Below are 13,708 nucleotides of genomic sequence, written 5' to 3'. Positions count from 1 at the left end.
GGAGCAGGAGCGGGTGTCCTCGCTTGCTGGCGGTGACAGGAGCAGGCAGCAGCTGTAGCCAGCCAGTCAGCCAGCGACCTTCATCCGGCTAACGGTGCCTGCCTCTGGCCTCGCGGCCGCAGCGCTGCGCAGCGCAGCGCCACCTGGGCCTAATCACTGGCTGCCCGCTCAGCTATATGTGCACACACGACTCGCTGCGTCACACGAAATGAGAGGTGCTATGTTCCCTCCCCTCTCTGTGTCGACGCGTCTCTGTTTACTCTTACTGACTTCTCATACACTGACGAAATATGGCAACAGCGGTCCCGCCTTCAGCATTCAAAGTTAGTTAAGTGAACATTGTTCAAATTAAGCAAAAGTTAGTAATGTCTGCAAGAAATTGTTTGTTCGATAATAGCAAGTAGACCTTCAAATGAAAAGCTGCTACAGTAACCTCATTCGGCCCTTCAACTTTTCAGTGAACCCTGACATGGTCACTGGAGAGAGCACGGTGTTGTTGTTGCTGTTGTTGTTGTCGTCGTTGTCTTCAGTCCTAAGACTGGTGTGATGCGGCTCTCCATGCTATTCTATCCTGTGCAAGCTTCTTCATCTCCCAGTATTTACTGCAACCTATATCCTTCTGAATCTGCTTAGTGTATTAATCTCTTGGTCTCCCTCTACGATTTTTACCCTCCACGCTGCCATTCAGTGCTAAATTTGTGATCCCTTGATTCCTCAGAACATGTCCTACCAACCGGTCCTTTAGTGTGGTTTATAGATAATTTTTTAAAAGTATATTTCAGTGCCTAGACCGCAATTTTCCTATTACTTCAAAAAGAATTTCACTTAATAAACCCTTGACTTTTCTCTGTGAGTGGCAATCACATGGAAATACAAACACATGTCACACCGGGAGCATGAAATGGTTCAATTGAAAAGTAATCGCCACACGCGCTAAGACGCCTTGGGAGATCAGACAACCAATTGCTGTTCCGTAGAAAGTGGTCGACCGCTGACGGATCCAAAACAACACCCAATCCTACTCTTTCTTGTCGGAATGGAACACATGTACACGCATGCCTTTTTTCAGGTCACGATGAGAGATCCGCATTGTACGGTTGATATTGTACTGTTTCCCAACCATATCGCTGAAGCTTAGATTTCATCCGATTGGCACTGTGGAGTAGGGAGTTATCGTGCAAACCGATGATTGGGTCTGACAGAGCCGGCCGGTGTGGCCGAGCGGTTTTACGCGCTTCAGTCTTTAACCGCGCGACCGCTGCGGTTGAAAGTTCGAATCCTGCTCGGGCATGGATCTGTGTGATGTCCTTAGGTTAGTTATGTTTTAGGTAGTTCTACGCTCTAGGGGACTGATGCCCTCACATGTTACGTCCCATAGTCCTCAGAGCCATTTGAACCATTTTGAACCGTCTGACAGCCCCAGGGCAAAAGGCAAAACCAACAGTGTCAACATCCCACATGACCCCTGCCAAAGTAAGAGAGCTGTTGACACGGGCTCCTGTAAGGTCGTAGTGACCTTCAATTGCAGGCACCCTCTGATCTTGGAGTTCCTCGACTGTAGAACCACAATCAATGCGTAGCGGCATGGAGACAATTTGCAGAAATTGCGACGCGCCATAAAAGCAAATCGCCCATGAATGCTGTCGGACGGGATCATCCTGTTCGACGATAACGCCCGGTCCTACACTGCCAATCGGACGAAGGCTGCGCTTCACTGATTTGGTTGGGAAACACTGCAACATCCTCTGTACAGCCTGTATCTATCACCGTGTGATTTTTCACATTTTTGGCAACCTGGAGTAACACATGCGTGGATGTTGATTTCAGTCTGACGAGGTAGTGCAATAGTGGGTGTGTCCGTCTGCGGCCGACCGCGTTCTGCGAAACGGGAATTGGTCTACCAGTGGGATAAAGGTCTTACCACGTGAGGTGATGACTTCTGAACGGAATCATTCCAGGATCACGTTGTGGTGGGTGTCTTGTTTCCATTTGACTACCCCTTCTCCGAGCACGTAAATGATGTCACAATTACACGTGTGCTGTATTCTTTACACCAGATAACAAAAGTGACAGAAAATGAACAAGAAACCGTCTTCAGCAGGTACCGTACATTTATTGACCGCCATATAAACCATATATAAACAACATAATAGTTTGAATGCTGTGTTCCTCAAGCGCCCTATATTCAGGGTGAATCAAAACTGGCGCATTCGCACGCCACAGAGCCATTCATTGCGTACCAGCAGTATAAATATGACTAAATTTCGCCCCGTACACATTTTCGGTAGAAAATGAACCTCAAAGGTAACTTGGTAGCGCTGTAATCATGTGTAGCTTGTTCACTGAGTACTGTGTAGCTGCTCTGCTCTGCTCTGTTAGTGCAGTAGATAGTTTTGCATGAGAATACTTAAGTTCAAGTCAGTGCTTAATTTCTAAAATTGGATTATCGGAACGCTACCCTGCAACCACACATCCCCCCATCCAGACACAGCCATAAAAATCACAAATTTAGATTTTTTAAAACTGTAATAAAACTAAGTATGAGATTCTGTACCGAAATTCAAGTTTTAAAAACGTCATTTCCTAAAATCCAAACAATAAAATTACAAAATTTAATGTAAACAAAGAGTGCTACCGTGTCCCGTCGTACCAGTGTCACTTTGCTCCAATGTTCTGCACGATACCTCCCGGCACAAAACGGTAGTCGCCGTGGCCATGACATCCTCCGTCTTTCCAACTGCTGCCAGCCGCAATGTTCAAACGGTTGCATTCTACGTGCTTTCGAAGCGTGTATCCACTATAAATGAATGAAGCATTTACCAACGAATGACGTTGAAGATAATCGTGGCCTATCGGGGTCACGTGAAATTCCAGCTTCCCGAAGGGTCAGGAAAAACAACACGATGTGACATAAGACACAGAGTTACATGTTCAATAAATACTCGAAATGTCATTTCTTACACTCACGAAGTTAAACACTAACAGCCTCATACGAACGAAGCTCAACTTACCTTGGTCACACTGTAAATCTCTGAGGTTTCTGGCAGTCGTAAACAAGACAGACGCGAAGCATACCGATAACAGCTCAGGGACGAAGCTCAACCGTTACAGTTACGTTGCGGTTTAACACATGTTTACTGTTTTAAATCTCCAATTACTTCACAAAATATCCCTAGGAGCTGTTGGAACGCCGTTCCGGCGCGTTCCTGCCAAAACTAAGCCTTGGTCCAGATGTTTGATTCCGGGCCTGAAAGTATCATTTTCTAATTCAAGAGTGCTGATATGGTATCTGGCTTTTTAATAGTTGTACAACAATTACAACAGCAGGCGTATACAAAACAAGAGCAATTATTTAACAACACAATAATGTGAGCGTAAATGTTCTTATATATTATTCCACTGATACGCACGCGTTTAGTCTTCGTCCTCTTCCACGCACAACATTCCTTCATGCTTTCTGTACCATTTTCACCCGTGCTTACCTTTTCTTAAATTATGCACATCTCCCGAAAGTAAAAAGAAACTCAACCACTCTGGTTCTTCGTCTATCCCTTCACTGACGGGGCAGCACATGTACACAATGTTGATAAAGATATTTGACGTACATATGATAACATTGTAGCCAAGTTGTCCTCCTTCGACGACAATTTTCTATCGAAAATGTGCAAAGGACGAAATTTTTGTAGTCATATTTGTACTATCAAAGTCAAACGAATCACTTTGTATCTTCAGAATTTGTGGAACGAATTTCCGTACACCCTGTTGAAAGCTAATCAAATGCATTCATTACGATCTGCGTTTTCACACTTCAGAGACGTAATCACTGTGATATTCTTATGTTTTATATATATTTTCTAAGCAATTTATGTCATTCGGCGCTTTTGTCTTCCACAAAAGAAACACCTGCGTCGTATTATGGTTCGTTGTTCTTTTTCTGTTTGTATTTTATAGTGCCTCTAGCATCTCAAGATTATTTTGAATTCAGCTCTTTCTCGGAGGTATGTTTGGGAGGAGAGAAATTTCATCGTGAGTAAGATTACCTGTGTTTCTAAGAAGAACGTCTTACTGGAATATAAATTATACGGCTTTTATGAAAAATAAATGATGGCTTACAAGTCTATGAAAAAATATAAAAACCTAATAAGTAAAAATAACCGAGTAAATATACTTATATAATTATTCGCGGGATGTATTTGATTTATCAGGTAACGTCTCTTTCCGAGTTACGGTGTGACCATCAGTTGCAAAGGCACTGACAAGACTGATGCTTGTGTTGGTATTAGACACTTCAAAAAGAGGTTAAGGTGGCAAGATACACTGCAAGGAACACGACAGTCCTGAGTATTATTTATTTATATACTTATTTATTGTTGATTTAGCCTGACAAGAGTAGGGCCTTAAGGTCTTCTCTTACACCTTACCAGGAGCAACACACTTCCTGGTGGTGGTGGTGGTTGTGGTGACACAAATAACAATAATAAAAATAATTATTATAATAGGAAAGGGCATTCAGAGCGATATAGGTTAGCTTAGCATCTCTGAAAGCCATGTTTCATATTATCGGAAGCGGACTGGAACGTTTTATAGAACGGTGCGTGTTCTTGAAGGCAAAGTATATTACCCCGTAGCAGGATCATCACACTGGCCGATAAAATATCACCGATTAGATGAACTGCTGGTATAAGTTTTGTTCCATACATGTATTACGAGTATGTCATGAAGGACGTAGAGCATGCTATGAAATTAGAAAATTTATTTACCAAAAAAAGACGAATGCTGATGTTCCTTCAGCAGATACGAAATAAAATGGTCCCAATTTCATTTCGAAGGTGACTACAAACTTGGCATAAAACAAGCAAGTAAACAATACAGGCGGGAAAGTACATTGCCTGTTTCTTTCTCTCGTTGCGGGGCTCTACCCAAGATGACGTGCTTTCGGAACGTTCTGTGTTGCCTGTTCCCACCTGTGTAAACATCTTAAAAGTCTGCGGCGGTGGGTGGATGTTCGCAAAGATATATCATGACGAAGGCGGAACAAGTTACTTGCCGAATTAAATGTTCTCCTTCCATCTGCTTTTTCTCTCTAGAGAACTTTCGACTTAATGGTTTTTCTGTTAGTAAATGAAATCACTAGGAGGTATTATTGCATCGCTCTTGTTCAAAGAATGTATGGATACAGTACGCTCGCTGTAACGTAGCACTTAAGTGAGGGAAGTTGGGACTGCAGGAATGTCTAAATGTCGGTTGGTATTCACTTGTGTATGGTTAGTGCAAACCTTCGCTGGATGGTGCCGTTGCGGTAGCATTCTGTAGTGACATTCCATGGTTCGTAATAATATTGTAGGTCCGACCAAACAAAAGCTTTAAAGTGGTCAGAACCTCAGGCGAAATGCCCTCAGACTTCAAGAAGGTACTGAAAGGTGGGATAATTATCCAAGCATCGGCTAAACAAGCCACGATTGCAAAATACTAACACAAAAAACAAAAATACTAGCAAACGCTGGCCTTAGACAGGATCATTTTAGGTTCCCGTGGAATGTAGGAACACTGGAGGCAATACTTACCTGACGACTGAGGACTGAAGATAAATTTGATCAAAAAACACCAACTTTATAGCGTTTGTAGATTTAGAAAAAGCTATTGAAAATTTTGGCTCGACTACACTGTTGAAAATTCTGAAGGTAGCATGGACAAATCACAGGGAGTGAAAGAGCATTTAAATTTTCTACAGAATCCAGACTACAGTTAGAGGAGCCGAAGGACACGAAAAGAAAGCAGTGATAGAGAAAGGAGTGAGGCCCAGTTCTAGACTACACCCGAAGTTGTTGAATTTGTACGTTTTGTGAAGGACAGCAAGAAGAAATCAGTAAACGGAATTAAATTTCAGGCTGAAGGAAAGTAACCTTTCTTTGCCAGTGACACTATAGCGAGATGCAAGTAAGTAAATACACAGTGCACCATCCCATTTTTCTGGTGATTAAAGTTGAATACCAAAGTGTTCATTCCACTTGTTGAGTGCAGAAGCTATAAGGAACTATATTGTTCCGACAACGCTTTCACCATCCAGACACATACTAGTCCCCTCCAGAACACACAGGCTTCCACTCCTGCTTTCTCCATCCGTCTCCACAGCGTTCCGAGCAACACTGACGCAGACTTTCTCAACGTTCAATACGCCGATTACAGGCCAGTTTTTCCGCCAGTGGTCAGAACAGCAAGAAAGAACAGCGAAGCAGACTTTTTTCAAGAAAACAAATCTAATGGTGACAAACATAGCTTGGAAGCGGGAAGTCTGTTACACCACACACAGTGAGCGCGAAGGTGTTGATAGAAACTAGGCAACGTCAGAAGTTCAGTGTTGAAAGAAAGGAACGATCATGTTACCTCTACATTGTAGTCGTTTAATAGGCGTAAGTAGCGTAACAAATTTTCTTCGTTCAATATACCGATGTCTGTAAAAAAATATTGTTATTTAAACTTTAAGCGAATATAACGCATGGTGTAGAACGGAAGCCTGCTTAAAAAGCGAACAAATAAGAGGAAAAAACACAAACAAAATATTATATCATTGGATTGCAGTAATAGTGACCAACTTGTCGACAGTGTCACATCAGCAGCAACCTGGTAAGCTATTTGAAGTGGAGCGATTACATAGAAAAGCAGTAATAGGGCGGATGGAACACCGGTACGCTAGAAATACAGAGAGGATTTGGTACAGGTGGTTGTTTTAGGCTACATGACCATGTAAATTACATGTTCAGGTGACTTAATTGGTTTTCGTTTGGCAAAGAGAATGTTACCTTTCGTCGAACACCGTGAAATAGAAAACTTTAATCAAACACTGAAGATCCATTGCACCAGTTGCTTACTTGCACTGTAACGCAAATGAGACATGAAGGAGAAGTTTGCAACATGCAGAAAACCATTATCGCCCCACGCCCATGGAACTTAGCAAAGGGACGAAGCAATTTAAAGCCATATTGACTGTTAGCAAACCCTGACACGGTGAGAAATATGAAAATTTTTTACAAGTAGATTTTGCACCGGTAGCGGTATTCGTAACTTTTTAATCATGATAATTTAAAAGTATTTTCGTGTAAACATGAGTACAGAGATTTAACGCTTGTCGCTTTTATTTACATTATTAGCAAAAAGAGTGGTTGAAAATGTAACGCGCAGCCAAAGAATGTTACTGCACAGTTCCAGCGTCGTTTGATGTTCAGGTGGCAATTTGGAGTTTACTTTCGCGACTCTTACTTCCGTAGGCCTATATAGTTGGAAATGAAAGTGGGGTGGGGGGTAACTAAAAGACTGCAGATACAGGAAGGAAGGAAGGCGGGGGGAAGGGGAGCGAAAGAGGACTGTAACATCTCTTCGAATGCACGGTGGCGTCGTGTGAGACCATTAGTTGGCACATTGCTCCAGATTTTCAACAGAATACTATAGCGCCATGGGTTCCGAATGAAAACTAAAGCAACACTGCTTCCATTAGGTATGGTTAAAGAGAGATCGTAAATTAGTGGAACCACATCCAACAAGCGAGCTTTCACCTTTGATACGAGCCCCTACGGCCACCGTCTATGGTGTCAGAGGTTTCCTTCAGTAGTTAAGCGTTCGCAATTAAATGAGAACCCTCTCTGTCTGCTGACTGACGGAACTGCTTGCCGCAAAGAGCTGTTACGGTATTATACGCTTCTGTTAGTAGCTTGTATGGAGCCAGTTGTGGAATGCGCGAAATCTGCTCCACTCCACAGCAACACGACTAGAACGCTACAGTGCGCGCAGAACCTGTCATAATTTTCGTTGACAGCGTGGGACTTCAGCATTGCGTTCTTCTTGTCTGTTGTCTACAATATCTATACAAGTATATAGTTCTGGAAATACCGGCCATGACTTCCTTCTGTGCGGATGCACACACATATTTACCCGAACTCTTATGGGACTTGGTAAGGATGTCTTCACGAGTAATGAGTGTGTTCGGTAGGGATACTTCAAATGTAGTGTGTGGACATGTAAGGTGAGAATGTGGGTCTCGCGGGAGGCGTGCGCGAGATAGTCCATGCAGTCGCACTCTCTCTGTGCCCTCGGTGGCTCAGATGGATAGAGCGTCTGCCATGTAAGCAGGAGACCCGGGTTCGAGTCCCAGTCGGGGCACATATTTTCACCTGTCCCCGTTGATATGTCATCGCTCGTCAGCAGCTGAAGGTATCAATATATGATTCTTACTTCGTCCTAGACGGCTGCAGGTCATCAAACCATGTAAGCATATAGAAAACGTATTGTTTTAATGAAAGCCACCTCTATTTGACTATCATTCCCGTGACACCCACACTCCCATTTTTGCAATAATACAAAACAAGCTGCCTTTCTTTGAACCTATTCGTTGTCTTCCGTCAGTCCAGTCTGGAAAGGATGCCAACTGCACAGCAGTACTCCAGAAGAAGACACAAAGCTGTCACTTAGGCACCCTCTTTAGTGGATTCCTTGCTTCTGTGTGTTCTGTCAGTGAATCGCAGTCTTAGATTCTCGTTCACCACAACACTGTCTGTCATCGTTCCAGTTTAAATTGCTCGTAATTGTAATCCCTGGGTATTTAACTAAACTGGCTGCCTTCAGATTTGAAAGGTTTATCGTGTAATCGAAATTTAGCGGTTTCATTGTAGAACTCTTGTGGATGAGCTCACACATTCCATTATTTAGGGTCAATTGACACTGTCCGCACCACACAGGTATCTCGCCAAATTCATCTTTCTACTGGTTTCGACGTTATGGAGAGTTTACTTGATTGTAAATAAGAGCATCATCTGCAAAGAGTCTAAGGAGCAGCCCAGATTGTCTCCTAAAGCCTTCATATAGATTAGGATCAGCAGAGATCCTATAAGACATCCTTGGGAACGCCAGATGTAACTCCTAAATGAGCGAAGTGTGACATTTCTGGTAGGAAAGCCGCTTATGAGGAGCGGTGTCAATAGGGAAGATATGTCGTGACAAAACTTTTCAACATGTTTGAAGGGCTATTGAGCTATGGACATTGCTTTCTGGTCTTCCTTTACGTTATCGATTTGTCTGAAGATAAAATTGCGTCAGGGTGGCAAATTCTTTCAGGTAAGGAACAGTGTCTAGCTATCTCTCAAGATTTTGTTACAGCGTTGAAAGTTTCGAAGAAAGTGGCCCTTGCAAAAATGGCGCTAAAACCTAAAACAGTTCACTGTTGGAGCTGAATTCTGGAATAAGTCGATAGAGGTACTGAAGTTACAATTTGTACAAATTCCAACAAAATGGAAGATAGTGAAGCTGGGGGCATCTTCGTGAGCTGGGGGCTCACGCAGAACGAGCCCTAGCTTTCAAACTCATCAGTAATACCTTTCTCTATGGAGAATCATCTCTGGAGCTTGCAAAGTGAGGGCAGAAACTAGCGATGAAACTCCGTGAGAAGTGCTGTGAACTGCCTGCAGAAAGAACGTATCAAAGTTGCGAATGACATGCTTTCTTGTGAAATACGAGGCGTGTTTTTTAAGTACCGTTTTGAAATTAAAAAAGACGTGCTAGGATATCTCAATAATTTTATTTTTACATGAAAGCCTGTACCTTAATAGCCGCACTGACGCCATTATAGTCTGATTCTTTCTTGTTTACGTTGTGTACTGAGTGCTTAAGATGCCTCCGATAATCGTGAGTCCCGCCGACTGTGAAGTACGGGCTGTTATAAGATATCTTAGTGCTAAAGGCCTAAAAGCGATAGATGTTCATCGTGAGATCTGTGCAGTTTACGGAGAAAATATTGAATGACGGAATGGTAAGAAAGTGGGTGAGAGCATTTAAAGGTGGCCACACAAATGTGCATGTGAACAAAGGAGTGGGCGTTCTTCTGTCGTTAATGAAACTTCCGTGCAGGAAGTGGACGTTAAGGTGAGAGAGAACAGACGCTTTACGATTTCCTCCTTGTGGGATGACTTTCCTAATGTTTCTCGTAGTGTTTTGTGTGGCATTGTGACCGAGCACTTGAGTTACCGAAAGTTGTGAGCACGTTGGGTACCGAAAATGTTGACGGATGTGCACAAAACCAAACGTTTAGACAGTGCATTGACTTTCCTTAAGCGGTACCACAACGACGATGATGATTCCTTAAGCCAAATTGTTACGGGCGATGTAACATGGGTGGCCTACGTCACACCAGAATCAAAGCCACAGTCCATGGAAGTTGAGGAAGGGCGTCGTTTTCCTGCAAGACAATGCCCGTCCGCATGTGGCGAATCAGACCAAAGATCTCGTCACATCTTTTCGAAGGGAAACTCTAGATCAACCTCCATACAGCCCCGATCTTGCGCCCGGTGAGTACCATCCGTTCCTGCACTTGAAGAAACACCTGGGCGGTCAGCGTCTTCAAGACGACGACGAAGTCAAAATTGTGGTGATGCCGTGGTTAACAAGTCGGGCTGAGACTTCTATGAGGGGGGCGGGGGGGTATTCAAAAACTGGTACAACGTCATAAGTGCCTCAATATTGATGGAAATTATGTAGAAAAGTAGATTACGGTACAGGCTTTCATGTAAAAATAAAATTTTTGAGATCTTAGCACGTCTTTCTTGAATTTCGAAGCGGTATTTAATTAAAAAACACACCTCGTACAGTGAAACATGTTACATATCCCTTACTTCACCAACTGTCAACGTAGACGCCGACCCGAGTATTTACGACCTATGTAACATGCTAGCCACGACTACGAAAGCGAAAGTGTAAATCAAATAGATGCTGTCGCCACAATTCTGTTAAAATACCGTTAGCGTAACTTACCACTATATCTCCACATATAAAAGGAAATGTCCTGACTCGCTGGTTTTACATCGCCCAGCCCAAACTGCTACGTGGAGGAGGTGGATTTCGCCACTAATAAACTCTGGCTGCCGTCGTCCCCTCTGTGTTGCAGACTGGTCCGATTTATACGCTACTGACCATTAAAATTGCTACACCAAGAGGAAATGCAGATGATAAACGGACATCCATTGGACAAATATATTATACTTGAACTGACATGTGATTACATTTTCACGCAATTTGGGTGCACGGATCCTGAGAAATCAGTACCCAGAACAACCACCTCTGGCCGTAATAGCGACATTGCGTCAAACAGAGCTTGGATGGCGTGCACAGGTACAGTTGCCCATGCAGCTTCAACACGATACCACAGTCCATCAAGAGTAGTGACTGGCGTATTGTGACGAGCCAGTTGCTCGGCCACCATTCATCATACGTTTTCAATTGATGGGAGATCTGGACAATGTTCTGGCCAGGGCAGCAGTCGAACATTTTCTGTATCCAGAAAGGCCCGTACAGGACCTGCAACATGTGGTCGTGCATTATCCTGCTGAAATGTAGGGTTTCGCAGGGATCGAATGGAGGGGGGAGCCACGGTTCGTAACACATCTGAAATGTAGCGTCCACTGCTCAAAGTGCCGTCAATGCGAACAAGAGGTGACCGAGACGTGTAACCAGTGGCACCCCATACCATCACGCCGGGTGATACGCCAGTGTGGCGATGACGAATACACGCTTCCCGATGTTACAAAGTATAATTCATAAATACTGACGTCCGTCGAGGGTCAAACGAACGGTAAAGAGGGATGCTACTACAAAGCCACGCCGACCGCCTATGCTACCCTTGTTAAAAGTAGACCTGTAAATTCCCACATGTGACTTACGTCCCCACCTGTCCGTACTTAGACGAGACTGCAGCTGACTGCGCGTCGCTACCGGGCTGTAGACAGTGCAGTCAGTTCCCGGCAGGCTCCCCTAGGGGGAAGAGGCCGCCGCGGGCGAGGCAGTCCATTACCGGCTCTTCGCCTCTCGCAGAGCGGTGCGGCGGGCCCGGAGAAAGCTGCGCGCGACGAATGAGGGCGGCAACCGCGACTCGGTTTCCCTGTCGCTGTCGCTGCCGGCGCCGAATGTGTCCGCCGGACTGCAAACCGCTCATCCGCTGCTGCTGGCTTCTCTGTCGCGCCAGAGTCGACACAGAGCTGTCGAAATGCGGCGCGCGAGACACATTACCAGACATTACTGCTCCGTCGCTTAATCGGAAACGTTTAGTGGCAGACCCGGATTAATTCTCCGCTCTGCTATCGATCAGCCCAGCCTCGCTTTGACCCGAAGGACAGGGTTACACGTCTCACAACTCCAAAGTGAACAGCCTGTCACTTTTTTTCCAAAACCACCTCTGGCTAGCTAATGGTTCCACCTTCTGCTCTGAGATATGCTTTTTCAGCGACCAAGTCCATGCTCGCAAATGCGCAACACTAGCAAATTTCGACGCCCGTGCACATGAACACACCTTCGCTTTGTAGGCATTCTGTACTGGGAGAGTAACCACGTTATCACAAAGGCTGACCACTTCAAAGTACGAAAGCCATCCTAGGGAACTCACGGCTTGCCATTTCAGCTCCACGAGGCGTGCCACTGACTCCCCGATTTCTCGACCTCGAAACCCGCTTCAGGGAATTGACACTACATGAGGACTCAGCATTGCCCATGAATGTATTTCTTTCAATTCTAGTAGTTAAAGTCCTCCTCCCCCCCTCGCCATCTCCCTCCTCACCCTCACCCTGTCCATTTCCTTCCTTTTCCCCCTCTTCTCTCCCCATCCATCTCCCTCCCCCTTCTGCCCTCTCCTCTCTCCATCTCATCCCCCTATCCATCCATCCATCCTCCTCCTCATCCCATTCTCTCCCCCCTCCTCATCCCATTCTCTCCCCCCCTCCTCATCCCATTCTCTCCCCCCCTCCTCATCCCATTCTCTCCCCCCCTCCTCATCCCATTCTCTCCCCCCCTCCTCATCCCATTCTCTCCCCCCCTCCTCATCCCATTCTCTCCCCCCCTCCTCATCCCATTCTCTCCCCCCCTCCTCATCCCATTCTCTCCCCCCCTCCTCATCCCATTCTCTCCCCCCCTCCTCATCCCATTCTCTCCCCCCTCCTCATCCCATTCTCTCCCCCCTCCTCAAACCATTCTCCCCCCCTCCTCATCCCATTCTCTCCCCCCTCCTCATCCCATTCTCTCCCCCCTCCTCATCCCATTCTCTCCCCCCTCCTCATCCCATTCTCTCCCCCCTCCTCATCCCATTCTCTCCCCCCCTCCTCATCCCATTCTCTCCCCCCTCCTCATCCCATTCTCTCCCCCCTCCTCATCCCATTCTCTCCCCCCTCCTCATCCCATTCTCTCTCCTCCTCCTATTCCTCCTCCTCCTCCTTTTTGCCCTAGTCCTCCCCCTGTGTCTGTGGTGTAGAATGATACAATTTTGCACGTACATTCAGTGGTCTATGTGAAGAATGTCTGCAAATTGTGGTGTGAATACAGTTAGTAAATTTTTTCATCATTTGAGGGAGGTGTCATTTTTTATCCAGGAAAATTTATTCGACAGTAGGTGTAAAATTTGTTCTTGTCCTCAAATGGAGGAATAGAGCCTAGATATCCACGCAACATGACCTACACTTCCTTTCCGCCCTTACCCCTCTCCTTCGATAGGTAGATGGTCCTTACCCACATGTGTTCGTTTCAGGAAGTAAGTGATACGAGGTTGAAAGCTTTCCAGCGGTTTAGGATCAGATGTGGAACTTACTTACATAAATGTTCATAATATTTACGGGTACTTTCCTTTTTGTGATCAGACTTTGATGAAATGAGTACAGCTTTGGGCACCGTGTAGGCTTAAAGTTGC

At 45.0% G+C, this 13,708-nt stretch overlaps 1 protein-coding gene and 1 non-coding gene across 3 annotated transcripts in view; both read left to right on the top strand.

Annotated features, from left to right (window-relative positions):
• The window catches only part of LOC126282160 (AF4/FMR2 family member lilli-like), an 896,885-nt gene that overhangs the window by 172,656 nt on the left and 710,521 nt on the right, over nt 1-13,708 (top strand). The gene's annotated exons all lie outside the window — the stretch shown is intronic.
• Trnat-ugu (transfer RNA threonine (anticodon UGU)) lies at nt 8,081-8,154 on the top strand. The gene has a single exon. It is a non-coding gene; the product is annotated as a tRNA-Thr (tRNA).

This window comes from Schistocerca gregaria, chromosome 7 (assembly GCF_023897955.1).
Source record: "Schistocerca gregaria isolate iqSchGreg1 chromosome 7, iqSchGreg1.2, whole genome shotgun sequence".
In the NCBI taxonomy this organism is placed as follows: domain Eukaryota; kingdom Metazoa; phylum Arthropoda; class Insecta; order Orthoptera; family Acrididae; genus Schistocerca; species Schistocerca gregaria.
Note: the sequence above shows the minus strand (reverse complement) of the source record. Positions and strands in the feature narration are given on the sequence as shown.